The sequence below is a fragment of the Ostrea edulis genome, chromosome 4 (assembly GCF_947568905.1).
Source record: "Ostrea edulis chromosome 4, xbOstEdul1.1, whole genome shotgun sequence".
Taxonomy (NCBI): domain Eukaryota; kingdom Metazoa; phylum Mollusca; class Bivalvia; order Ostreida; family Ostreidae; genus Ostrea; species Ostrea edulis.
In genome coordinates this window covers 69,275,617-69,302,953 of record NC_079167.1, presented here as the reverse complement: position 1 = coordinate 69,302,953, position 27,337 = coordinate 69,275,617, and the positions used below count along the sequence as shown (strand labels likewise).

General features: G+C 35.8%; 2 protein-coding genes across 6 annotated transcripts in view; one reads left to right on the top strand and one right to left on the bottom strand.

Moving 5' to 3' along the window:
* LOC125671922 (E3 ubiquitin-protein ligase TRIM4-like) overlaps positions 1 to 23,224 on the bottom strand; it is a 41,315-nt gene extending 18,091 nt beyond the window's left edge. The window contains exon 1 of the mRNA XM_048907907.2: positions 23,099 to 23,224. The gene's annotated coding sequence lies outside the window, so the exon portion shown is untranslated. The remainder of the gene's footprint in view (positions 1 to 23,098) is intronic.
* LOC125671916 (BAI1-associated protein 3-like) overlaps positions 21,852 to 27,337 on the top strand; it is a 120,374-nt gene continuing 114,888 nt past the window's right edge. For 2 of the 5 annotated variants that reach the window (XM_048907903.2, XM_048907902.2), the window contains exon 1: positions 21,994 to 22,217. The gene's annotated coding sequence lies outside the window, so the exon portion shown is untranslated. Of the gene's footprint in view, positions 22,218 to 27,337 lie in introns of all 5 variants that reach the window. The other 3 variants (XM_048907901.2, XR_008802595.1, XM_056163623.1) reach the window with 3 other exon arrangements.

Sequence of the window (27,337 nt, the reverse complement as noted above, 5' to 3'; positions counted from 1 at the left end):
ATTTTGCAGCCATTCGCCGCAATGGTGACATCTCCATATGAGTGAAAGATTCTCAAGAGGGACGTAAATACCGTGTAGCGGGTTTATTCCGCGGGTCTAAAATTTGGGGATTTGCTGGGTGAAAGGTATGCTAATAATTTTAGCGGAATAAATTTTGACGGACAGGGAAGAATTTTCTTTTAGCTATATAACCGCTAAAATAAGCCAAAATTATAACCTCACGGAAAAAACCCGCTATACGGTATTTAATCAGTCAATCAATCATAAGAACTACAAGGGTATGATCAAGTAGTTCATAAATTTAAATCAATCTAATTAAAATTAGATGTTAGATCCGCTCGCGTACTCGCATACATTATGTACGCATACATTATGTATGCGAGTACGCGAGCGGATTTAACATCTAATTTTAATTAGATTGGATTTAAATAGAACTACATTGGAATTGTTTCTAAGGAACAACGAGGGCCCTGTTTGTCATATTGACACGCAAGCATCCTCTCAAGAAGTTCAATTCAGTTTTGTTTAAAATATGATCCCTGTGATTGCAATATTAAAGGGACTGGTTCACGATTTTTGATAAAACTATTTTTCATTTTTGATGTTAAATATTAAAAATATAACTCATTTAATGTTGACAGCCAAAATTTTGACCATCTGAATGCAAGAATAAAAACAATATTTTAGCCTTGAATATGTGTTATGTAAACAAAGACTCGAGTCTTTTTAAGTATACAAACAAACAAGTGAAATATTGATTTAGTAAAATAAAGATCTTAATTTTGCCTAGTCACAAATTTTAACTTTTAGATGACACATTTTACCTAAAAAATGTTTGAAATGTGAAAGATATAATAAACTTAGATCGATATCCATTTCTTTGAAAATTTCGTAAACAATAAAATGCCACAATCTTTGTTTACAAAACAAATAATAAACTCTCTAAAATAAGCTTCTGTGACAATGCATAACCTTAATTTTTATATAAAATCTTTTAAACACATTAGGCAGTAGATTTCGATCATTAATAGTGAAAAAGAAAATTTTGGGGGAAATCGTGAATCAGTCCCTTTAATGGTGGTTAAAGTCTCGTCTGTCTGTATGAACGACGACAGGGTATGAAAACCATGGAAACATGGGGTAATTTGCATAATTGATGCAATTCCTGATACATGTATTTGGTTTTTTCCCACAAGTATCGATATAAATTTACATTTTAGGTCAATACGATGACGGAGGACGAGGTGAATAATATATCTGAATAACAGAACAGCATGTGCACAATATTCACCGAGGCCAGAGGACGAGATGAATATTGTATCTGAATAATAGCTAAAGCATCGTATTGACCGGGAAAATGTCAGTATGATTGAAATTCAAAACATCGAAAGCAGCTACTAGAGCTTACGAAAAGATATCTGGTCGGCCATATTTGTTTACAGCTACAGTACAAGACCCAGTCGAAAGTGATTAGAACTATGAGTAATTGTTTATTTCATATATATGAATTGAATAATGCTAAATCATCGAAACCAGCTTACCAAAAGATATTTCACCGGTCATCTTTGTTTACCCAGACCTAGTCAAGAGTTTTCATTCGTATAAAGGAAAGTCCCTCTGATCCTATGCTGGAAAAACCAGCTAAAAATAGATGGAAGTGAACATAATATATGATCTAGTTTGTTGGGTCCCACGGCGGGTGGGTTCACCATGCGGTTTTAAAGAGTTAAATTAGAATATATGAGAATATAATTTGCCAAATTAATATATAAGCACCCCCATGTGATGTAGATTTAAGCTAACTTTGTTAACAGCATGACCCCCGTGTTCAGGACAAGGTCACAGTAGGGGTTCAAGGTTTCATGAAGTATATAAAACAAAATTTTCCCCAAGAACCACAAAAATGCCATACGTCAATCTAATCACTCGTTTCATAATACTTCACTTAATAAAAGAATCTCGGGGCACAGATTTCAAATAAATAATGGTAGTAACAAACTTTTTTTTACCAGCATTTTAATTCACCGGACCACTCCATCTTGTCCATGAAGGTAAGGATTTTGAAAAAAGAGGGTGTTGCACAGAAGCGGGAATTTTCCCTAATCGGAGCTCCGTGCCAACATTCGTGACGTAGAACTGACCTTCATTCATATTTATACTCATTGCGCATTAAATACCTGAAGGATTCCCCAGTACTAGGGACAAGCCTAATATATTTTATGTGTCAATACATTATATATGTAGCCTAAAGATAATTTTTGAAATCGTGAAAATTAAATTGTCTTCTTTTTTTCCTGAGTATCAGATACAATGTATACGGTTACATGTTACGAGTGTATCAAATATTTAATATTCTATACTACTACAGTCCAAAAGCTCTTATACTCGTATGTTTTATTTTCTACAACCAACAATTGGCAACTGTAAATGACTCTGGCCACAAAACAATATATGGGAAGTTTAATACGCATTAATAAAATTCAACATTATTCAAATTACATGCATCTGTAAAAATTGATTCAACATAGCAATTTGCTACTGGAGTACATATAAACTCAAATTGTTTAACGGTTATTTACCTCGTTTGGCCTTAAAGTTTTTCTTCCAAAGCTTTGCAAAGTTCATAACGGGTTTTCGTAAAAGGCACCATGAATTTGTCAACAACTTTCATTCAGAAAAACATACAAGTTCTCGTTAGCAGCCTTGACTACCAAAACACAGGTATTATTCTTTATTGCTGAAGACATACGTCTTATGGCATACATGTTTACAAAAATAATAAACAAGTTAACAATTGTATAGTATGGCATGGCATGACATTATATGGTATGTTACACAATACTGGTGTGAATTTATAGACAGAATGCTATATAAGTAAATCATTACGTAAATTAAAGGCACAGTAAAGATATTTCCCTAAATTACACAACTCTGAGAAATTTTTTACACTTAATAATTGTATAAGTTTAAAAACAGATGGGTTTTTCCAATAATACTTCTTGATATATTTCCTGTGCAATTCAATAAAGTAAGGGCATTTTAAAATGAAATGAAATTCATCCTCAATATCTAAATTACAAAGTTTACAATAGCGGTTATTTCTTGCTACATTAAAATGACGTCCACTCTCAATGGCAAGATTATGCGAAGACATTCTAATTCTACTAATATGTTGGGTTTTTTTTTTATAAACATGTGGTATAGCCTTCATCAAGTAAAATTGCAATGAAAAATAGTCATAAATGTACATATAAATTTTACATCTTGGTGAGGAGTTGATTTGTTCAACGATACTCTGCACAAAAATATCAGAAATTCTTTGCTTAATTATTGGGAAATAAGTATTACAATATACGCCATTATATTCTTGATTACACCAAATATGACCCAAACCTATATCAAATAGTTTGTTTTTTATATGGATAGCCCAATTAATCACACGATTTCCACCCTTGTCTGCTTCTTCACGTAAACTTTTGTAACATGTTTTCAAAATACAATTTTCACTTTGTAATAATTTAAACCAAGATTTAAAAATTCTAAACCAGCGAACAATGTTCATGGGCAGTCTGCCTGTTTCTACATACACCATAGCATTATTTGTATTTTTCCTGACACCCAGTACAGACTTCAAATATTCCAAGTGCACTTTTTCAACTATAGTCCAGCTGGACATGTCATTACTGGTGATGTTGATAGAGTTGAAAATGAGGATCTCAAATCACTTATTCTAAAAGGTCCTAAATACAAAGATTATGCCAGGCAATGCGCTAAATATGAAAAAGAACTTGATACATTGTCATAATGGGTTAAAAGCATAAGAGGAATATTAAAATCCCGCATTAGACATATTAAAACAAAAGTACGTACCATCTACCCTTCTGTGTTTAGTAAACCAGAAGTAATAAAAGAATTAGATAGGTTACATGAGGAATATGTTTTGGTTCCAGCTGACAAAGCTAGTAACAACATTATCTTTGTTTGTAAAGCTCATCATTACAACTGTATTTTAAACGAACTTGGCATTAATTCCTCTTTTGGTAATTGTACTTATACTCCAATTGCCCTTTCAAAAGATGAAATTCTTCAAAACCATGCTTCAGTTTTAGGCACATTTGTTATCCCAGTCGGTGGGTCGAATCAATATGAGTTACCGCACCTATGCTGGATTCCTAAACCACATAAAAACCCCTACAAAGATACATCGCAGGATCCAGTAAGTGCTCTACCAAGCCCCTATCTTTGCTCCTCACGAAAATATTAACTTCAAACTTACTGTTCAACTACATATGCCAGAAGTGGTGTAAATCAAATGTGGATTCTTAAAAATTCATAAGAACTTTTAGTAAACTTTAAATCGCAAAACTTTTCTCTGATCAACAACATCAAAACCTACGACTTTTCAACACTTTACACGACCATTCCTCACGATAAATTAATGAAAGACTAGACTTTTTGACATCATAGACAGTTGCTTCTTCAACAAAAATGGAAAACGGAAATATTCCTATCTAGTGATCAGTCATCCAAAACATTACTTTGTTAAATACCACTCTGATTCCAATCACAAGTATTCTGATGTTGAATTAAAAAATATGTTACAGTTCCTCATTGACAATATCTTCGTGGTCTTTGGTGATCAGATCTTCCAACAGTCTGTTGGAATTCCCATAGGCACGAATTGTGCTCCTTTGTTAGCTGACCTGTTTTTATATTCATATGAAGCAGAATCTATTCAGAAACTTCTACGTGAGAAGAAAAAATTTCTCGCTGTGGCCTTCAATTCGACATTTAGATAAATCGACAACGTTTTAACTATTAACAATGATAATTTTCATTCATATGTCGATTCGATATATCCCTGCGAGCTCGAAATAAAAGACAACGCAGAGTCGTCCACTTCTGCTTCGTACTTACATATTTTATTGAAAGTATATATTAACGGCAAACTATCAACTCGTCTTCCGCTTCTCCATCGTCAACTTCCCATATTTATGAAGCAATATTCCATTATCACCAACATATGGTGTTTATATCTCTCAACTGATTCGATACGCAAGAGCTTGTTCTGCGTTTGGTCAGTTTTTAAATCGAGACAAGCTACTGACAAACAAGATGATGGTACAGGGATTTCAACGGTCTCGTTTATAGTCAGCATTTCGCAAATTCTATGGTCGTTATAACAATCTAGTTTGCAAATATAGCCTATCATTTGGTCAAATCAAGCCATATAGGGCTCACGGCTGGTGTGACCGGTCGACAGAGGATGCTTACTTCTCCTAGGCACCTGATCCCACCTCTGGTGTATCCAGGGGTCCGTGTTTGCCCATCTATCTATTTTGTATTGTTTGTGGGATTTATGAGATTGATCACTGTTCGTTATCTTCGCCTTCCATACCATGATTTCTGGGTAGAAAATATGGAAGAAAAAACTTCTGTCAATCGATTTATTGTATATTGTTTAACTTCCCTCTCGAAAATCTTTCACTTATATGGAGACGTCACCATTGCCGGTGAAGGGTTGCAAACTTTAGGCCTATGCTCGGCACCTATGAGCAGAGAGGGATCTTTATCATGTCTCACCTGCTGTGACACGGGACCTCGGTTTTTGTGGTCTCATCTGAAGATTCGCCCCTATTTAGTCGCTTCTTGCGACAAGGAAGTGGCACTGAGGACCTATTCTAACCCGGATCCCCACGGGATAACGTCTGCCGAAGAACTACTACTGATGCAATATGTTAAATCAATATCATATGCACCGCCGCGGTGGTCTAGAGGTAGAGCATTTGTCCTGCATGCGGAAGGTCGGGGTTCGAATCTCGGCGTTAAAACAGGTAGTGACATCGCCAAACGCTCTACATCAGGTGTGAATGTCACGGGTCCTCGGAGATGACCTTAAAAATAGATGTCCTGTGTCACAGTAGGTGTGGCACGCTAAAGAACACTCAATGGCCGTAAACGCCGAGCAATAGGCCTAGACCATACACCGTTATTGGTGACATCTCTATACGAGTGAAAGATTCTCGAGAGGGACTTTAAACAAGACACAATCAATTATTATGAAGATCACATGCATCTTGAGTGTTCTTTGTTCCCACCGAGCTCTGCATGGCAATAAATGCAACTGCTCGGATGAGCAATGTGTGGTCATCTAGTTTCCGTGAAAAATACAAAGGCACCAACAACAAGCAGAGAATCCCTTCACGACGTGATATGAATGAATACCATTGTAAACCATTAATCAATGACCCCTTCGTGCCAATATCCGAGTTGACGAGAAGCATCGATATCAGTTTTAATAGTGAATGTTTGTTAACCATCAGAAAATAAAGTTTAAAGAAAAGAAAACACATTAACATTATATTTGATATGTTCAGGCGTTCGTTATCTACACATTTCATGTCCTTTTCATTGTTAATAATAATGACATATAAACGCTATATTCAGAAACCAATAAACATTTTCTCCCTCTCATTTGCAATGCATATGAGACTGGAAGATCACATGATATTTGAAAATTCTATTGTGTTCACAACACTGCTCTCTTCATTTACTGGCTGCGACATAGGTCCGTAACCTTTCACTCAGAAATCAGCATATATCTGTATCTCATATTCTACATCCCACTTCTTTACCAATTATTGCATATGTAAATATAAAGGCCCCGTGAATGTTGTGTTGAAAAAATTGGAATCACACTGGTATTAAACTGATGATAGTAACGATCGTTACTATCATCCCAAGGTGGCGGAAGGAAATTCCGGAAAGACCACATTTACTTATTATATCTATTTGTATTGTTTATTTGCGAATGATATTTAGGTAAGAAATATCATACACTAGCAACAATTACGATCAGGTGTTATTTTATCTTTTATACGGCTCATATGAACAGAAAATTCGTCGTTGAAAAAACAGCGAGGATGATAGTAACGGAAATGAATGATGATAGCAACGTAAAACTTTCGTTACTATCATCCTCGCTGTTTTTTCAGGACATCAACAATTGCGACACGGGAGTCTTCATTTGAGCGGAAAATTTAGTGACGGGGGTGGGGGGTGGTGTTACATACATGAATATGTTACTGTTCACAAGCACTTTGGTCTTACCTTATTTAATGAGTTAAGCTGATCAGTGTATATTGAAATCATTGTCAATAATGCGTATAAAAAACTTGGTTTGTTATAAAAGTTAAAAGAGGAAGAAACACCTTATCAATAATGTATACAACTTTTATTAGACCTGTATTAGAATTTGCCTCTGTAGTCTGGGGTGGATGTGCGGGTTTTGATTCTCACCAGTTAGAAAAAGTTCAATTATTGGCTTCCAGGATAATAACTGGTCTTCCAATTTTCGCCTCACTAGATTCACTTTATTTTGAAACTGGGTGGGAACCCCTTTCTGATAGAAGACAAACAGCTAAATTAACAAATATGTTTGAAATCCTTAACAATTTTTGAAGGAAATTTGCCCAAATATCCGCAGAGATTTATCACCATATAATACCCGTAATTCTAGCGACTACACACTTTCTAGATAAAAACTTGAATCATAACGAAAGTCATTTATTCCCGACACAGTTAGAAAATGGAACTTGCTGAGCTCAGAAATAAGGGAGATAACTTCAATTGATAAATTAATAAAACCACATCAAAATAACACCCTCGAAACCACCTTTATACTATTCATATGTCCAGCGATATGTTAATATTATTCATACCAAATTAATACATTCTTGGATTTAAAATAATGATCTTTATCGTAAAAAAACCATTGCCTCTACAAATTGCATATGTGGTCATATTGAAGATGCCCATCATTTCTTCTTTGCATGCCAAAAAAAAAAGAAGATACACTCAAGCAAGAAATTGTTTGGGTTTTTTTCAATGAACTGCTTCAGCTAAATGATATTGCTATTGTTGATACCCCGTTTTATTATTGGGAAATGAAAATTTTTCAAATGATGTAAATTTTTATATTTTCAGAGCAATTCAGAAGTTTATTAAGAACTCTTAACAGATTTTAATCGGACCTATTTGTCATTATTTTAAGATATGTTTTGCAATGTATGTCTGATTATGTACTTACACAAACCTAAACATATATTGTATATTATCATAATTATATATTATAACGAATATTATATTTTCTGTGGTATGACAATCTTTATTTGTACATGTATAACAAAATATTTTGTATACGGGAGAGGTTTTCTAAGTTGCTAGAACTTGTAACCAATCCCTTTGTATATCTATACAATAAAATATGTTCAAATCAAATCATTTGCTTGAACTGGTTGAATCCAGACATGAATTGTGAAGGATTGCTTCGAGATTCGGTGAAGGCGTCAGTCCAAATATCCAGCCGAGCAGAGATTAGAAAAAGACGTTCATGTTAAGACAATCGATGAGAAGCCGTTGTTAAGCATTTATGCTCACACACCATACCAGTAAGAGTTCGTGAATTTAGACTTTAAGGGTTCCTTTGGTTACTGGCCATTCAATCATGTTAATCTAGAGTAACTCGTTGTATTGGTTTACACTGAAAATTAGAAACACTATCTATCTACCTATCTACACTTGAAATGACGTTGCATGTTGTAAAGAGATTGTTGATTACTCATCAAGAATTTTAAGACTAGGGTACTCTTAAAAGGTAAGAGAGAGAGAGAGAGAGAGAGAGAGAGAGAGAGAGAGAGAGAGAGAGAGAGAGGGGGGGGGGACTAATCAAAGTTCTCATTGATTCCTTTTACTTAGATTTTAATTATGGTGCTTTTTGTGAAAATATGAATTAAATGTTGCCCCTAAACATTCTGTTCCTTCACTACAGAGGGGGAGGTCTTACTGAAACATATAATGGTGGTAAAATGTTAGTGAAACCTGTCAGAGTGCTAATTTCTAGTCATGTCACTAATATTGGTACTATAAACTATTGCTGACTCACTATCTATGTCTATTAATTTTTCAAACATCGATGCCCCGTGCTCTTTGTGCTTTTGATATGTCCTGATTACAACAGACTTCGAATTTGTTATCATGAAAGGTGAAGATAACGAATAGTGATCAATCTTATAACTCCTATAAGCAAACACGGACCCCTAGATATACCAGAGGTGGGATCGGGTGCCTAGGAGGAGTAAGCATATCATGTCGACCGGTCACACCCGCCGTGAGCCCTATATCTTGATCAGGTAAACGGAGTTTTCCATAGTCAAAATCAGTGTGCCAAGAACGGCCTAACAATCAGTATGAAACACGTCAGACATCATTTGACCCATTGGTAGGTTGTATTAGCAAACTAGATCGTTATAACGATCATTATGATTGAATTTGCGAAATGCTGACGTTAAAAGAGACTGTTGAAACCCCTGTACTATCAACTTGTTTGTTGGTAGCCTGCATCGATTTAAAAACTGACCATACGCAGAACAAACTCTTGCGTATCGAATCAGTTGAGAGATATGAGCACAATATGCAGGTGATAATGAGATATTGCTACATAAATATGGGAAGTTGACGATGGAAAAGCTGAAATCATCCCGTTTGTCATGAAGTTGAGTTGTTAGTTTGCCGTTAATATCTTAATTTTATTATTCAAAGAAACTTTTAAATTCTGTCTTTAAATGCAAAATTTTGTAAATTGTTTTTACACCTGAAACCACCAGGTAAAACATCGCTTTTCTGTCTAAACAATCTTTATATAGCTTTTTCGTTTAATTTTCAATGTTTGTTTCAGAATGAGGTTCTTTTAAATGCACATTGATCAATCTGATTAACATACGATCCATTGATCCGCTCACGTAGAGCCTAGTGTAGCGATGTACGTGAGCGGATCAAAGAATTTGATTTCAGTCAAATTGATATACAGAGAAACCTAATATATAAAGTATACTTTTCCAGCATCTAAACTAGTCCTTATCTTTAAAAAATTGTAATTTTAGAAGGCATGCCATTTAAAAAGCTAAATTTAGGATGTTTCTGCTATCTCAGGACTAGAGCACATTTATTGTGTTCTTGTGAATTTAGTCTAGCAGCTTAACTGGCCATGCATTGAAATGAATACATTTAGTAACACGAGAGTAATTTGTGATTGAAAAATGCTAGCCACATTGATGCTTCTGTGTCAACAGAAATGCTTGAAGGATCGCCTGAACCGTTGTAGGACTTCCTTTCCAGAAATTCTTGACAATTTACGATTGAGAATCCCACTAAATTTCTGACCATTGACGAAGCTTTCTTCAATCTACTCCTTTAATAATGTGTCGCCCATGAGTGACATCTGAATATCATGTACACTTCCGGTTCTGCTATAGTTAGCCAATAACGATTGAAATGGAGACTGTCGTAGAGACGTGTCGAAGCAGTTGACGACGCTTGGACAGCTTTATATTGTTGTTATTTCCTCCATTGTCGTTCGGCGCACTTCATAAGGTGTTTTAATTTTCTCTCCGGATATGCTTTATTGAAATATTCTTTCACAAATAAATACAAGCATGAAATATTCATAGTTCGGATGTAATTTTCAACTCCCATTTTTCAAAAGATCAATCCTTTTAAAAGAATAATTTTATTGAATTCTATAAAATAGCTTGTGTAACGTTTCAAATAGTTGGGGGACCAATTCTGAAGAATTATGCCGAGACAGTGTATTTATAAACTCTTGGTTCTGAAATTAAAATTTAACTTGTGGTTAAGTGAACGTCAGCACTGCATTCCCAATTCGAGGTACAAGTGTTGGCTGATTGGTTTACATGTACAATCGTCATATATTATCGTGTCACCATGTCTAGAAAAACAAGATACATGTTAAACAATATGTCCCGATCGCAAATAACCTCGACAAATGACCTTGAGTTTGAGTTTTATCGATTATGTACACAGGCACAATGTTCTTATTTCTTGTATAATTTGAAAGTTACGTTGCTGACAAATATACCGACTGACAGGCACACAATTTTACCAAAAACAATATACATGTACAACCTGATCTTTGAATGAAAATGGAAATACATCAGATATTGCAGATTATCGGAAAGCAATTTTCAAATGTCACCAACAAAATGGATAGACAATTTCTCGGAAGTTTCGCAGTGTAACACAACGGGGGATTTATAATCAATCATTGTACAAATATTGAAGGCGATACGATAGAAGACCGTAATTACATAGAATTATCGCAATTGACACGATAATGAGGTACTTTCTCAAAGTGTGTTCTGTTCTTCCAAAATTGGTTCCTTGGTGATATAAAATGAAGATAAATTAGCTTCTGTTTGCTGTCGAAGTATATGATCAATGGTTGGAGAATTGCGCTCGATTTAGTTGACCAGCACCGGAAGTGGTTAACCTTCATCTTGTATGAGAAGTCATGCAGTGGTGTTTGTGTCATTGGAGACAGGTATAGCGATATATACGTCCCTGTTGCACGACAACTTGTTACTGTGAACGGATTTGCTGATTCCTGACAATGTTATAATAGTTAGTATAGGAAGACTACTACTTTAGTTCTGTTGAAACAAGTCTTATTTCTCCCGTGCAGTGTAAAGTTGTGTCAGTTTTGTGCTTTCGTCATCCAATGAAGTCAGTTTTTCTTTACAATATGATACGTCTGTAGAATATGTAAACGACTCCAAAACATCTATCGTAAATAACGGTAAATGCATTTTAATTCCGACTTCAAGCGACCGAAATAGAATCTGTTTTACACAAGAGTTTTGTTTCCTTGAGAAAGAGTGAGAAACTAAACAAACAAAATTTCAAACTAAAGAATCTAACTACCAAGCAAACAAGCCCGAGGGGACCCGGGTTAGAATAGGTCCTCAGTACTCCTTATTTGTCGTAAGAGGCGACTAAATGGGGCGGTCCTTCGGATGAGACCGCAAAAACCGAGGTCCCTTGTCACAGCAGGTGTGGCACGATAAAGATCCCTCCCTGCTCAAAGACTGTAAGCGCCGAGCATAGGCCTAAAATTTGCAGCCCTTCACCGGCAATGATAACGTCTCCATATTCAGAGTGAAAATTTTTCGAGCGGGACGTCCCGCTAAACAATATCCAACCAAGCAAACAAAATATGCAAAATATCTAATTGCTAAGCAGATATGCAAAATATCTAATTGCTAAGCAAACAAATATGCAAAATATCTACTTGCTAAGCAGATATGCAAAATATCTAATTGCTAAGCAAACAAAATATCTAATTCCTAGGCAAACAACTATGCAAAACATTTAATTGCTAAGACAACAAAATATGTAAAGTAGCTTTGTACACGCACACGTACACCAACACTAGGATATAAATCCAAAGATTAAATAAAAATGACCCATTATGTCGTCATCAATACCAGTTACTGAATTCTTTATAACTCCATATTCTAAAGCGCGAAAATCAAACAGATATTGAATAAGGGTTCATCTTTCAGGAAGTGTACTCGTATAAGCGTTGTTGACAAAAACTGAAGAAGTCTTGTATTAATTTAGCGTCTGGCATTGAACAAGTGTTGTTTTAGTCAGGTCTCTTACATTGAACAAACCTTGCTTTAATTTGGTCTCTGGCATTGAACAAGCGTTGCTTTAATTTCGTCTCTGACATTGATCAAGTGTTGCTTTAATTTGATCTCTGACATTAAGCAAGTGTTGCTTTAATATGGTCGCTGGCATTGAAAAAGTATTGCTTTAATTTGGTATCTGGCATCGAACAAGTGTTGCTTTATTTTGGTCTCTGGCATTGAACAAGTGTTGCTTTGATTTTGTTTCTGACATTGAACAAGTGTTGCTTTAATTTGGTCTCTGGCATTGAACAACGACCATCATCTTGACCTGTAATACAGTTTTGACCGTGATGTTTGATTTCACTACCATTAAAGTAAAAAATAATATTGAAATGTTAAAGTTACAGACAAACGAATAAATAGATAAATTTTAATCAGTACCCCTGCTCCCTATCTTTTATCTCGAAGACATGAAAATTACGTCACCTTTTGCTTTGTGTTTTAGGACTGTTGACAAATAATCTTACACTGCTTTGATTTAGCTTTGATGAAAACCGCCTGGTTAAAATTGTAGACGATTTGGTTTCACTACCACTTTGGATCCACAATATAGTAATAATTGATGTGGTGGATCCACAATGTAGTAATAATTGATGTGGCGGATCCACAATATACATGTAGTAATAATTGATGTGGTGTAAAACTTTATCTCATTTTTCTATAAGAACAAATTAAGTGGAGCATACTTAATACTAAAAGAGTGGATTCTTCAAATTCTGTAAGATAGTTCGTGACATTTCTCTTTATCTGCTGTGTTCACTGGGGCGTGGTGAAGTTTTCCATTAGCAGAAGGATGTCTATGGATAATCAAGATTCCAATATCTTTGTTTTGTATGGAAAAAGGATAAAAAAAGCCTTCTTTATGAGCTTATTCATAACCATTATCCGTTTATCTATAAATTCCTTATGTATGGTGTTACAGTGCAGGGGCCCCCGTTTCTGATTCAAGAAACAGTATTATAAGTATTTAGAAGTATTATAAGTATTTAGAAGAATAAGCATTGTCAGTACGGAAAATCAGCATTTATTCGGGTAGTTTTTGATAGCTTGCACTAAAATAGTAGCATTGAAACAAGATGGGACCAAGATTAGCATATCTAACATTCAAATCAGCAAAAACTGCCAACCTTTAAATGAAAACGAAAATGAAAACATCTACGAAAACCAGCATCAATGCTGTGACATAACCATATCCCTGTGTTGTAGCTATTTTTGCTGAATCACGTATTTTTACTTAATTTCACAAGGAAATTACACTCTATGCATATTGAATATGATATATTTTCACGTTATCGGGATCCCATTCTGCTCAGCGTGAATATGACAGCAACACGATGGTGGTATGGACATCGGCAATTTGATATTACACGTGGCTTGTATGACCCCAAGGTTTGTTTCTAAACAATTTTGGTGTTTTATATGCACATGGAAAACATATCGCAACACCCTCTTTTCTCTCTCTCTCTCTCTCTCTCTCTCTCTCTCTCTCTCTCTCTCTCAGTCTAAGTATGGTAATTATTTTCACACTGTAAGATGAATAACAATTTTCATGTCTGACTGTTATTCATTTAATAGCATCACTTGATCTCTACAAATTAAAAAAAATAATGATTAAGCAACAACAGCAAAAATAAATTTAAAAAAATAAAAAGCAAAAAAAAAAAAACAAAAAAAAAACCAAAAAAAAAAAACCACCATCAGTTAATTTATTCTTTATTATCATTCTTTTTTTCTTTTTTTTTTTTTAGATAAGAAGACATATTTTTTCGAGAAATATTTACAGTAAATGACCATACTATATACATGTATATTGAAATGTCTATTATGAATGGAATAAAGTTAAAATAAGGTGAACATATTGTAAACTTCAAACAAAAAGTTAGGTTTTTTTTCAGTGCATAGTGTAACTTTTGTTCAATAAAATGACGAACTCTAAGCGTCTTCTTATAAGCCTCTGATCAAACGTTGAATTTGATTTTGTGGCAGAACTTGCCCCTTTTGATGCAGTGCCATTCATCTAATGTTTGAATTGGCGGTGTCCATTGAGAAATTCGGCAACCAATGATGTCCCAAATATACTCATTAGGGTTCAAATCGGAACTTCGAGCAGGCCATGGTGGTATCGCAACTGACTCTCTACGCAAAAAGTCCTGCACAGCACGAACATGATGTGATCTGCCATTGTCATCCAGGGAACATTGTCCTCGGTCGAAGATGAGGCACAACATTAGCAGCAAGAAGACCCTTTGCTAATTTTGTGTATTAAGGTTGCCCCCTAACTGTGACAGCCCACAGTCGTCATAAACATATCCTCACACCATAACTAATCCACAGCCAAACATAATCGTCTCTACAATATTTCGTTCAGTTTATGAATTAAGTTCTAGGTTGCCGCCATACACGGATTCGTCCATCAAAATTATTGATCTGTTTTCAAAAGTTTTATAATGGAGTAACTTTGGTGTTGTACCCTAATGATATGCATGGCGGCATCACAGCACCGCGGTCACGTGATACCGATTCTTAGACACCGATTTATATCTAGTACTACCTGGGACGATGGTGGTAGAAATAGTAATACTTATTGGCAATAATCCAATAAGTACTACTCATTGGCGATAGTACATGTATTACTAATTAGTGATGGTGGTGCGTCTTGTATACTTAGAGGTAATAATACATGTATTACTAATTAGTGATGGTGGTGCGTCTTGTATACTTAGAGGTGATAGTACACGCATTTATTACAACGTATTAACGATGATATTAACGATGATAAATGCAGTATTACTTACTGGCGATGATAAATGCAGTATTACTTACTGGCGATGATAAATGCAGTATTACTTACTGGCGATGATAAATGCAGTATTACTTACTGGCGATGATAAATGCAGTATTACTTACTGGCGATGATAAATGCAATACTACTTAGAGACAGTGGTACATTTAGTATTGCTTAGTGAGAATGGTACATGCTATACTGAGATACGAGGGTGCGTATAGTAACTACAGATATACTTAGTGACGATTGCAAATGTAGTATTACTTAGTGATGATGGCACATTTTGTAGTACTTAGTGATGACGGCACGTTTTGTAGTACTTAGTGGTGATGTCACATGTAGTACTAAGGGACGATGATACATGACGTACTACTTATTGTCAATAGTACATTTATTACTACTTATTGTCGGTAGTGCACATCGTACTACTAAGTGATGAATGTACATTTAGTACTACTACACGAAGATGCAATGTATAGTGCTACTAGTGTAATGAAACCATTACCATTATAGTGCAATGAAACCATTACCATTTATATCATTTTAACGTACCATCATACATGTATTAGATTAATATCGCATTTACCTATGAATAACCTCATTGGTGCATCTGTACAAAGCTGTTTTGAGGTGCTTATGAAAAATTGATAACTGTGTCATATTTAGTATTAGTCATGAAACACTCTACAGTATAATTTTATAGTGATTATCCCTATTACCGATCCAATTTTAATGAGAAATGATTCTGTATTGAAGGTAGGTTTTGTGTCACGTGGTATATCATGGATCAAGTCTAGTATGTATGAAACAATTGACAGTCCTTTGAAATGTTATTAATAGATATTTTGTGCATATACATGTAGATACTTAGGTCTGCCATGGCGGAAAAGAAAATGTTTACTATGCAACTTAACGTAATACATTTGCTTTGCACATGTTCAAAAGATGACGATAAGATGACACCATGACGTGTTCCTACTTATTGGTCATTTCCATTGTACCATTAAAAAGATGGCGGCAGTGATTGGCAGACATACGAGTCCGTAAGAATATAAACACACCACTTACATCCAAAGTCACATGGTGGATTTCCAGGTCACTGAGTATTTCCATTTTACCATCAAAAGATAGCGGCAGTGAGAATATAAACGCACCACTAACATCCAAAGTTACGTGGATGGTTTTCAGGTCTCTATATCATGTGATCTATACAATTATTTCTTATTTATTAGTGAAATGTTATAACGTTTAAAATATTCTTGTCACATGTGTAGTAAGTCAAACCTGACGTAGATCACTACTCAGGGTAACCAGTTCATCGATATATCTGAATTAGACTGCGAGTGTTCAATTGTAGAAAGGTAATAATCACTGTACGAAAAGGGTTTGACATGGCTCAGGAATTTGTCTCAATGACCTTGTACATTTCTGAAAGACCTTGTTCCAATATCTCACAAAATTAAAACATCGTACCTTACACAAGGGATTCAAAGTTTAAGGTACAGACTTATTAAGAAAGTTCAAAGGGGACCTTAAATTAGGACTGTAAATATTTGTTTGAGAATGAAAGCTGTTGCACGCACCTGTTCTTCATTACCGTGACAAGCACTTACAAATCTCAAAAACTCTTTCTACTTTTTCTACTCTAAGATGATTTTGGAATGAAATTAGATAGAAAACATCATCCGGAAGCTTTGGAATTAATGGTGCATCTGTTGCACGCGCTGTTACATCCCAACGCTGCTTGCGAGTTTTACATGTATGTTCACAATTTTCCACATATAACAAATCTGTAACTTATGAAATGCAATATTTAAAAGACCCCTTTTGCCGTATCGACACATTTCTCTGCATTAGAATCCATATAAGTAGTACAAAACAGAGTGTTGGGCAAACACGGACCTCTGGATATACCAGAGGTGGGATTAGGTGTCTTGGAGGAGTAAACACCCCCTGTTGTCCGATCACACCCGCCGTGACCCCTATATCTTGATCAAGTAAATGGAATTATCCGTTGTCAAAATCAGTGTTAATGTGATTCTACATGTGATTGATTGATTGTACCTTGATTAACGTCCCTCTCGAGAATTTTTCACTCGTATTAAGACGTTACCAAGACCGTTGAAGGGCTTCAAATTTAGACCTATGCTGGGCGCTTACGGCATTGAGCAGTGATGGTTCTATAGCGTGCCACACCTACTGTGACACGAGACATTCGTTTTTAAGGTCATCTCCGAGGACCCGTGACATTCACACTTGATGCCGAGCGTTTTGGCGATGGAACTGTCACTGCCTGTTTTAACGACTTCTGTCTGTCGCGGCCGGGATTCGGACCCCGGCCTTCCGCATGCGGGGCGAGATTCTACATGTGCATTTATTGTGGATTTGTAAATCTCCTTATTTCCGTATTAATTTTCCCCCATAGATATAAAATTTTCCAATAATATTTTTAAACATGAGATACAGTACTATGTATTCATAAAGGTATTTGGCAATAACTATTCAAACTGTTCTGTTGTCGTGACTTTTTTTTTTACCATGTGGCCCTCTGCTGTTGACCGTTGGGACGATCATGATAATATCATGTCATTACTCATTGTAAATATGAGGTACTCTTGATGAAATTAAATCATAGTTTAACAGATGTTATAGTCAGATTCCTGTGACGATACTTGTTAGTAATATAATTCATCATTTTGCAAGGATCGATTAACAGATACGTATTTATCGACCGGAATATTTGTTGCTGAGAACATGTACCCAATTCGTTTTGCTGCTCCCTTGCAGTGAAAGCTGGGATAATTAATTTTTCCGGCGAGAGGATTTCTTTTGGGAATTGGTGAATCCATGCTTGAAGAGCAAGTTTGTGTTTATCAAGGTCAAAAGTCAACATAATTGTTTACGAATATAACTTTAAGAACTCTCTTTTTGGTTGTAAGAAATCCTGTGGTGATGTTTTAGGTAATAGGTCAAGGTCACTTATACAATCTTTGTTATATTGGTTGGTTGGTTTGTATGATTTTACGTCCCGTCGAGAATTTTTCACTGATATTGAAACGTCACCAGCTGTTGGTGAAATACCACAAATTTAGACCTATGCTTAGCGCTCAGGGTCACAGCAGTGAAAATTCTTAACGTGCCAACTCCTGCAGCGACACGGGATCTCTGTTTTAAAGGTTATATCCGAAAGACCCGTTATTCGCACTTCTAAATGCCTAGCGTTTGGCGAAGAAGCAATCACTACATATATGTATCTCTTAAGTTTCAGGCGGCCATGATACAAGAGGGACTCGAACTTACGACGTCCCAGTTACCAAAGCCAAAGTTCTACCACTGAGCCACTGCTTCCGGTTTTGCCATATTGGGGGTTGATAGTAAAGCAGCAGTCTTTATCTTTAATGGCAGTTGGCGATGATTGTGATTATAGTAGGAAATTGATGCATGGTATAGAATGAAAATTTATAAGAGGTTATTGTGAGGAAAACGGATGGTTAGACAAGTTAACTGCCAGACTGGTTTACAGACGAGAGGCACGAATAATACTCTCCACTTAAATTTTGGCAGATTGTCTAGACTACATAGCATATACTATCGTAGCGGGAAGAAGAAAATCGGTATTGATTACTGCAAACTCTGCGAAAACGCTTCTTAGATCATTAAAATTGCATGTATTTCTACAAATACTCTAATAATACTAGTAATTGTGAAAATGAATAGTGACATTTTCTTATTTGATGCCAAAAACTGACGGGAAGTCAGTTAAGAAATTGTGCATGTATATTATAGGTTCGAAATAAAAACATAGAAAATCTATATATATGTGCGAGAGAAAATAACTAAAGAAACTTGGTGTAGCAATATGACTTTTTCCGGAAAATAGTTCTCCCCTGTAAGTCGTATGTTTTGTTACTATGAATTGATCCTTTCATAGAACGTATCCAAATGTTTTACATTAATTCTGCATATAATACCCTTATTATTTTTCATAACAAATGTCTTCCAGAAATTTTATCCAATTGTTTATTTCTTTTTAAAGAATTGGAGGAAATAATTATTTTCCGATTTACCTACACGTATGTATAGCAGGTGATTACATCAATACTATCAGATGTGTTCTATCGGACCAATAATGCCCCTCGTAAACCTAGCGGTAGAACATACAGAAACACAGATGTACCATATAGTGTATTACTTTATCTGCAATTATAGCCGAAATCTAGATTTAGAATTTAGCTCTGTAGCTGAAACCAAGATTCAAAATCTAGCTCCGTAGCCGAAACCAAGATTCAAAATCTAGCTCCGTGGCTGAAACCAAGATTCAAAATCTAGCTTTGTAGCTGAAGCCAAGATTCAAAATCTAGCTCTATAGCTGAAACCAAGATTCAAAATCTAGCTCCGTAGCTGAAACCAAGATTCAAAATCTAGCTCTGTAAGATTTCTTTTGCCTAGTAACTAATATCATCTTTTGAAATTGTTTTCGTAAGGACCGAGTTGTCGTTATAACTCACTTCTTTGCATCGTGATGCACTGTCATATTGCAAAGAGAGGAGAGTAAAATTAAAGGCGAGTTACCCTAATGAACACGACCGTTCGTGTGATCTCTGACAAAACTACACTGGAAATGATTTAAAGTCATTACGTTTATGGTCTGGAGATGATTAGAGAGACACTCTGCCGCATTGATCGATGTCCCCTTGAGAAATTTCCAAAGCTAAGATGACGAATATTTGTCTCCGTCTTTCCAAGAAACAAAGCAAACTTTATTCTCTTCGTTGATGACAAACACTGTGGTAATGTAGTTAACTTGGTTCGATATTCAAGTACATGACTAGGCTGTCCGCGGTCCCGTTAAATGGGGTCATGTTGCGTAATTAGCAAAGTTTGACCAAGATGAAGATAATTCAAAACGTTTTATGTTATACCATTTACCATGATATTAGCTCAAAAAAGATACCAATTGATCTGTCATTTCAAAAGGAAAATGCGATTTATGTACGCTGTGGACTACATGTAGTTGATATCATTGGTTTGTATGTTTGACTAATATCATTTTGCATAGAAGTTCCCTAGCACCAAAGTCACAAAAGGCTGTGACTGGCCTATATATGCGTCCGATTTGTAATGATCATGACACTATAAAAATATACCTGCAGATTTACTACAGAGATGGGAAATTGGAAAGAGCTGAATGCTTATTTATTTCTCGTTCGAAAGGTCACACGTGAAGGCTATCGTACTGAAAATGATGCATGTTGGGAGTGTCCTTGTTACATACAAATTATCCGTTATCCTGGTTTGAAATTAATGTCCTATGCATTCTCTCACCAGAGGGCGCGCTACGCAAGCTTCACTTTCACCTCTGTTATCGTCTGATAAATAGTTCGGCTAACCACATGATCTCGCACGGACAAAATAGCGTCTTTGACTCCAACAGAAAGACACGTTTCTGTTCTTTGTGTAATGTCAGATTTTCATCATTATAATCTAATAGTTTTTCTGATGTACTTTTATGTAGAGTCCATAGTTACGAAGTGAAAGAGAAATTAATACATTTGACAAGACAAAATAGTTCCATAAATATGGAGGTTACACTAACGTAATACAGCGTTTTGATACCTACCAATGTGTTTTTAACTCATAAATTTATGTTTCATTTATGAAAATGATGCAGATTTATTTTATTTTCAAAGACGCTCTGTTTTACAAAATTCTTGTAAATCAGACGATAACAGAGGTGTAGCGTAACACCCTCTGGTGAGAGATTGATGTCCTATGGTGAATATATATGTATATATACATGATAGATTTGAGTAGAGAAATCTCCATGACCTGTCCAATGTCTTCCTAACATCTGTTTCAACTTTCGAATTATACCGTAACCAAATTTCAAATCGGTGACAATAATTACGGAATTTGGATACCCATGCAAAATTACAAAGGAGACAATTAAATTGTAGTTCCTGAAAATTGACGCCATAAAGAAATGCATGCTTGTTGTATTTATTGCATGTAAGTAATTTTAAACAATGTTGAACTGTTAAATAATTCATTTGTAATCTGGTCTTAGACAACATTGCTTGTAAAATGTAATGATTGGTAGCGCCCTTTACCACTCTTGAGTGAACCTTGTTACGTGCATTTCGATTGGAGATGGGGGTAACATCCTTTTTATTCCCTTAAACTACTTTTCTAACTATTTACAGACTGTTTTAGTAGATGATTATCATGTTTTTAAAATTTTGTCAAGAATGTCCCGAAATTGGGTGATACTTAAAAAGAGATTGAAATGCTTAGCAAAATACAGGGACCTGCAGTAGAGTGAAATTGACAAACTTAAAAAAAAAATGAATAGATAAATAACAAACAATACAACATAACCACTGGTAATAAAAAGAGCATGGCGAAACTTCCCATCATGCAATAGGAAATCAGATACACACGTATGTTTATCGAGATTATAGTACAGCCGTGTAATTTAACACCATGTGCTTTTAGGTATCCCGGACAATCGATATCTCAATAAATCTGTCGTAAGATCGAATATATACGAAGCATCAGATGCATAGTTATGATTATTCTGTGAAATATGTTCAAGGCACGAATTTTCAATTACTTACTTATCGACCCTTTTTTGCTCGTATCCCTGAGGAACGATTCATTGAGCGTGGCGGAAAAAAGTGAAATTGAGAAATTGTTGACGGTTCATCATCCGCATATGTTAAAACACATGGCATCATTACATTGATCGGTTTGTATTATCGGAATTTGAACATACATATTCGTTGAGATCAAGCACGAATCGATACGACCTCATCCCTTTGTGAAGACCAAACGGAGCACGTCAGTGAACGTTTGCAGTCGAGAAACACACACAAACAGCCAAGGTAGGTAAGAAGTCTGTGTATCGTAAGTCAAATTACCGTTAAACGGACTGCAAAAATCCGCTTTAGAAACAACAGCAGACTTTTGTTGGTTTAGAAAGGTATTTATAAAATCGGGAGAAAGTCCATGCATTCTGCTGTCGCCATTAATTTCAATTTGACTGCTAGGTTTGTCGTCATGGAGCGTTAGATACCGGTAGCTTCATTGTGTTTTGGTTGCATTATTCATATTTATATATTGATTAACTCATAAAGTTTTCTTTGCTCTGCGCTGGAGTGATAATGCCGATTTATTCTTTCTTGTGCAACATCCGTTCATGTCATTGAAGTGTTTTAAAGTAACAATATATACTTTACCTTATTTCCAACTACTTAGCAATTGTTTTGGGTTGTACATGTATATACAAATATAGGAAATGTTATTGTAAAGAATCAATGGGACGCATACAGTCCTGTTTCATGTTGTGGGGTTAGTTTTGGTAAATATATGCGATGTGGGACAGTGACCACATGGATCATTGTAAATCAAACTTTTGGGAGGAAAGCGTAACAGTTTACATCCATTGAAAGCGAGATTTTGTATGTGTACATAAGCAATTATAGTGTCAGAGACACAATCATTAAATTGGATTACGACATGTGGGTGCATCAGATGACACGAGGATTTCTAGTTAGTTAGTTAGTTTATTCGTTCAAACCACAATATATATGGTGCATGAGGTACATTAGATAAAAATACATTGTTTGAATACGAATAAGGCCAGAGTATATTATACAAATATACATTATGCATGTAGTGAAAAAAAATATTTATAAAATATGTTATAGAGGACCTGTAACTAACTAACTAGATGACACGAGGATTTCTCTGTGACTAATCTTACCTTTTATCTAGGGATCCCTCGCAGATTCATTGACATTCAGGAGCGTTAGGGTTAGAAAAGTACATTGTACATTGTATTTGCATTTAGAGATCATGTGATGTTAAGAACTCTTTTACAGCGTAAAAAAAACTAGTTTCCATGGAAAGTCTTGTAATTATCCGGCAACCATTCCGGAAGTAATAGCTATATCAAACATGATGACATGTTTTATGTTTATTCCACAATAGAAGTGAGAGAATACTATTCCTGTCCCCTTCTCGCCACTCCTGGGTAAACGGGGACTTAACATTGTACAGAGAACTCCAACCGCAAAGCAAAGCGAAACAGGACAAAACCAGTTCCAAATACATACATTTTGTTGGCAATGTTTTTATAAGCATTAAATGATTAATTTCTATTGACAGTTATAGTACAAGGAACACGAATCGAATCGTACTGACAAGTTATTAGAACGTGCTAACGCATGTCAAAACTGAATTTGTTTACACATGGTTTCGTATTTTAATTATTAAATCAATCAGATGTAAAGGCTGACGGTTTGGTTAATGAATATTTCTCGGATAATGATATACCGTGCTATGATTATTGCACATTTGTGATCGTAACGAGTACATTCATACATTTATACTCGTATTCACCACATTGGATGTTATCATAGGAATAAAAGTATGTGCAGGATGTTGGCGGAACACGCTCAGCGACTAAAGACAATCGGGGAATGGGGTAGGGAGAACCACTTTGAGGGGATTTAAATTTCATCTTATTTAAAGCGACTACATATTAAAACTTTGTGGTGTTTCTAAGAATACTTTCCCCACGGACCCGAGTTAGAGTAAGTCCTCATTACCCCTTGCTTGTCGTAAGAGGTGACTAAATAGGGCGCTCCATCTAATGAGTCCGTAAAAACCGAGGCCCCGTGTCACAGTAGGTGTCGCACGATAAAGATCCCTTCCTGCTCGATGGCCGAAAGCGCCGAGCATCGGCCTATTTTGCAGCCCTTCACTGGCGATGGTGACGTCTTCATCTCGAGAGGGACGTTAAACATATATATAACACCAAACCAACTTTCCCTACGTGATTCCGCACATCCACCATAAACGTCAATTCGCTGCACAAATGTGCATTGGAAAATCACCAACAACCCCCTGCATTGAACAGATTAGTACTTTTAAAATTCGTTAATACCAATTAATAATTTGTCGAAATTGTCAGATATTATTTTACAAGGCATATATGCCGTTTGAGTGCATCACTTTTCGCGTATTTTTTTTTTATCAATAGAGATACAAGTATACCCAGACCACTAATTGCCTGGGAAGCTGCACGAGAACAACACGAGGGAGTAGTTTTCGTAGTCTACCAACTCCCTGTGTCGTTAGTTAGGTTATCCGATGTCCCCCTACGAAATGTCAAAAAAGATATATCTCCATTGTGTCCAACAAAATGAAGTTATTCATATCATTATCGTAATGAGCAAAACTTCAAGCTCTCTTCCGTTTTACATCAGTTACAAATTCCCAGTCGGTTTGGTAACTATTTATTCATTTCCATTTGCTATACATCCTTGTAGAAATGAGTTCCAAGACTCTAATCAGTAGACATACGCCATATTTGCTGTTTGGTCAATCTCTGGAGTGTATAATGACCAAAAGGAACGTTTTTACGGTTATTTTAATGGTTATTTATTTTAAAGGATTCATTATACATTGTTTCTGTTTCAACATCCAACCATTTCTTGATATTTTTTATGGTTATATTACTTTGTTTTTGGACAAAAATTCATATTCGAAAGACAACTTAATGGAGCGATGCTGTCGAAAGTGTTCGTTTCTTCTCCTTATGGTTCTTTAATGTTCTTTTCTCGTAAAACTGTTGTCTTGAGTAAACAATAATATATTCAGATTGAGTGATAAAATGTCAGTAAAAAGATATCTGGCTAAGAAGAGTTACACATTCTTGTACTTTTAATTTTTCTGAATGCTGGTACTTTTCGGACACCATCAACAATCATGACACTTGTGAGAACCATTATGTTTGGTATGTCATTTATTTCTTTAAAAGATACGATTTAGATATCCAGGCACTTAATTCATCCGGGCGATTTTGCTTGGTACCTAAATATCTCCGTTAATGATGCTCAATTGTCTTGTCTTTAGTTGCCAGAGTGTTGTTTATTTTCCTGTTTTTAAACAAGACACTGATAATATAATCACTATCCACCGATCTAATCACTATCCACAAATCTAATCACTATCCACCTATCTAATCAATATCCACCTATCTAATCACTATCCACAAATCTAATCACTATCCACCTATCTAATCACTATCCACCGATCTAATCAATATCCACCGATCTAATCACTATCCACAAATCTAATCACTATCCACCTATCTAATCAATATCCACCTATCTAATCAATACCCACCGATCTAATTTCTATCCACTAATCTAATCGCTATTTACCGATCTAATCACTATCCACCTATCTGATTACTATCCACCGATCTAATCACTATCCACCGATCTAATCACTATCCACCGATCTAATCACTATTCACCTATCTGATTACTATCCACCGATTTAATAACTATTCACCGATCTAATCACTATCCACCGATCTAATCACTATTCACCGATCTAATCACTATCCACCTATATAATCACTATCCACCGATCTAATCACTATCCACCGATCGGAGATGAGGACCGAAAAAACATGCATGGAGGTAAGGGATGCAAATAATATAGATTTGAAAGACCCAATTTTGAGTTAACCCCAAATTTTCAATAGTAATCCGCCTGTCATTCAAATTTTTAACAATAGATCTCAGGTGGAGTGACATCTGCGGAGACTGTGGTCTGGAGCTACCCAAGTGAGGTGTTCAGATAACAATACCAGCCAATAATTACTGTCATTCTTTAGATCTTTAGGAAACCCAGTATACCAAAGTTTTGATAGCGTTGGTCTGTCCACAACTGTTAATTTCTCGCAATTAATTTTTTTTAAAGCCCCATGAACAATGCAATTTTAATATAGTTGTATCTTTTCTCCTCTTTTAACATGTATTATAATTACACAATCAGAAATCAAACAATAATTTGCGTACTCCCATAAACGGACTTCCAATACTTTCATGAGAGATACGGGTGCGAATGCTGTGCTACAGCAGTGTAGTCTTAATTAATGGTATTAGTGATATGTGTATAGGGAAGTTTTAATTAGAATCCAAAAGTTAAAGTTACAGAAATAAGGAACGATGTCAAAGGTTGTGTATAAGAGTACGGGTAGGGCATTTATAAACGGATACATTCATAATTTAACAGATTGTAGCATTTTCAATAGATGTTGTTTGGAAACATGCGTTGCTTGCAGTGAAATGTCGAACATTTATAATATTTTGGCTCCCTAATGTGTTCCCCTACAGGCATTGAGTGAAACATGGACAGAATTTTATGGCGTCTATGTAAGGGTGTTGCGACTATCATGGAATAGCCTTTGAATTTTTTCTCTTGTCGCACTGCTGAACTTTTAGGACGGAGTGAAATGTAGCCGAAGCATCATAGAGTTTTACTAGCCGTCGAATGTCTAGGCCTATAGACTGCATCGTATTGACCAATAGGCCCAATATGTAGCAGCATTCGTGCGGATGCCTTACGATTTGGGGACAGAATTTCGGCCCGTCAAATCATAGGGGACCTGGATAGTAGTATTTCCAACGTAAACGTTACGACGTTCATGCAAGTTCTCAAGTATTAAGTACTTTTTAGTCTGTTAAGAATCTCACAGATCCTGTCCGACACCTACCCCTGTAGACCTGACGCAGCACCCTCGTGGGGACTAGGTGAATGACCTCTTTTCTGAGAATGCAAAACAAAAACTCTTTAAGGAATCTTATCCAGTGTGAAACATTTAGTGCTCTGGTTGATGTGTCAGAAAGTATTTGCTTTCTTAAATGGCCCTAACCATTATAAGATTATAGGCGGTAAAATTATTATGTATTTTCTCATCATGCCATTCATCACAACCCAGCACATCTCAAGCTACTCGCTAATGTACTCCAATGACGAAGAAACATAGAGAATGGCGATGCCGTAAATTGAATTCCAAGGTTCGTCTCGCTCTTTGTGACAATGTGTGATACTGAAGAATGCATTCTACAGAGATTAGGTGTCAATTCTACTTCTATGTCGGGACGATCGTGAAGAAATGAATTACTCCTGCCTTGAAGATTCG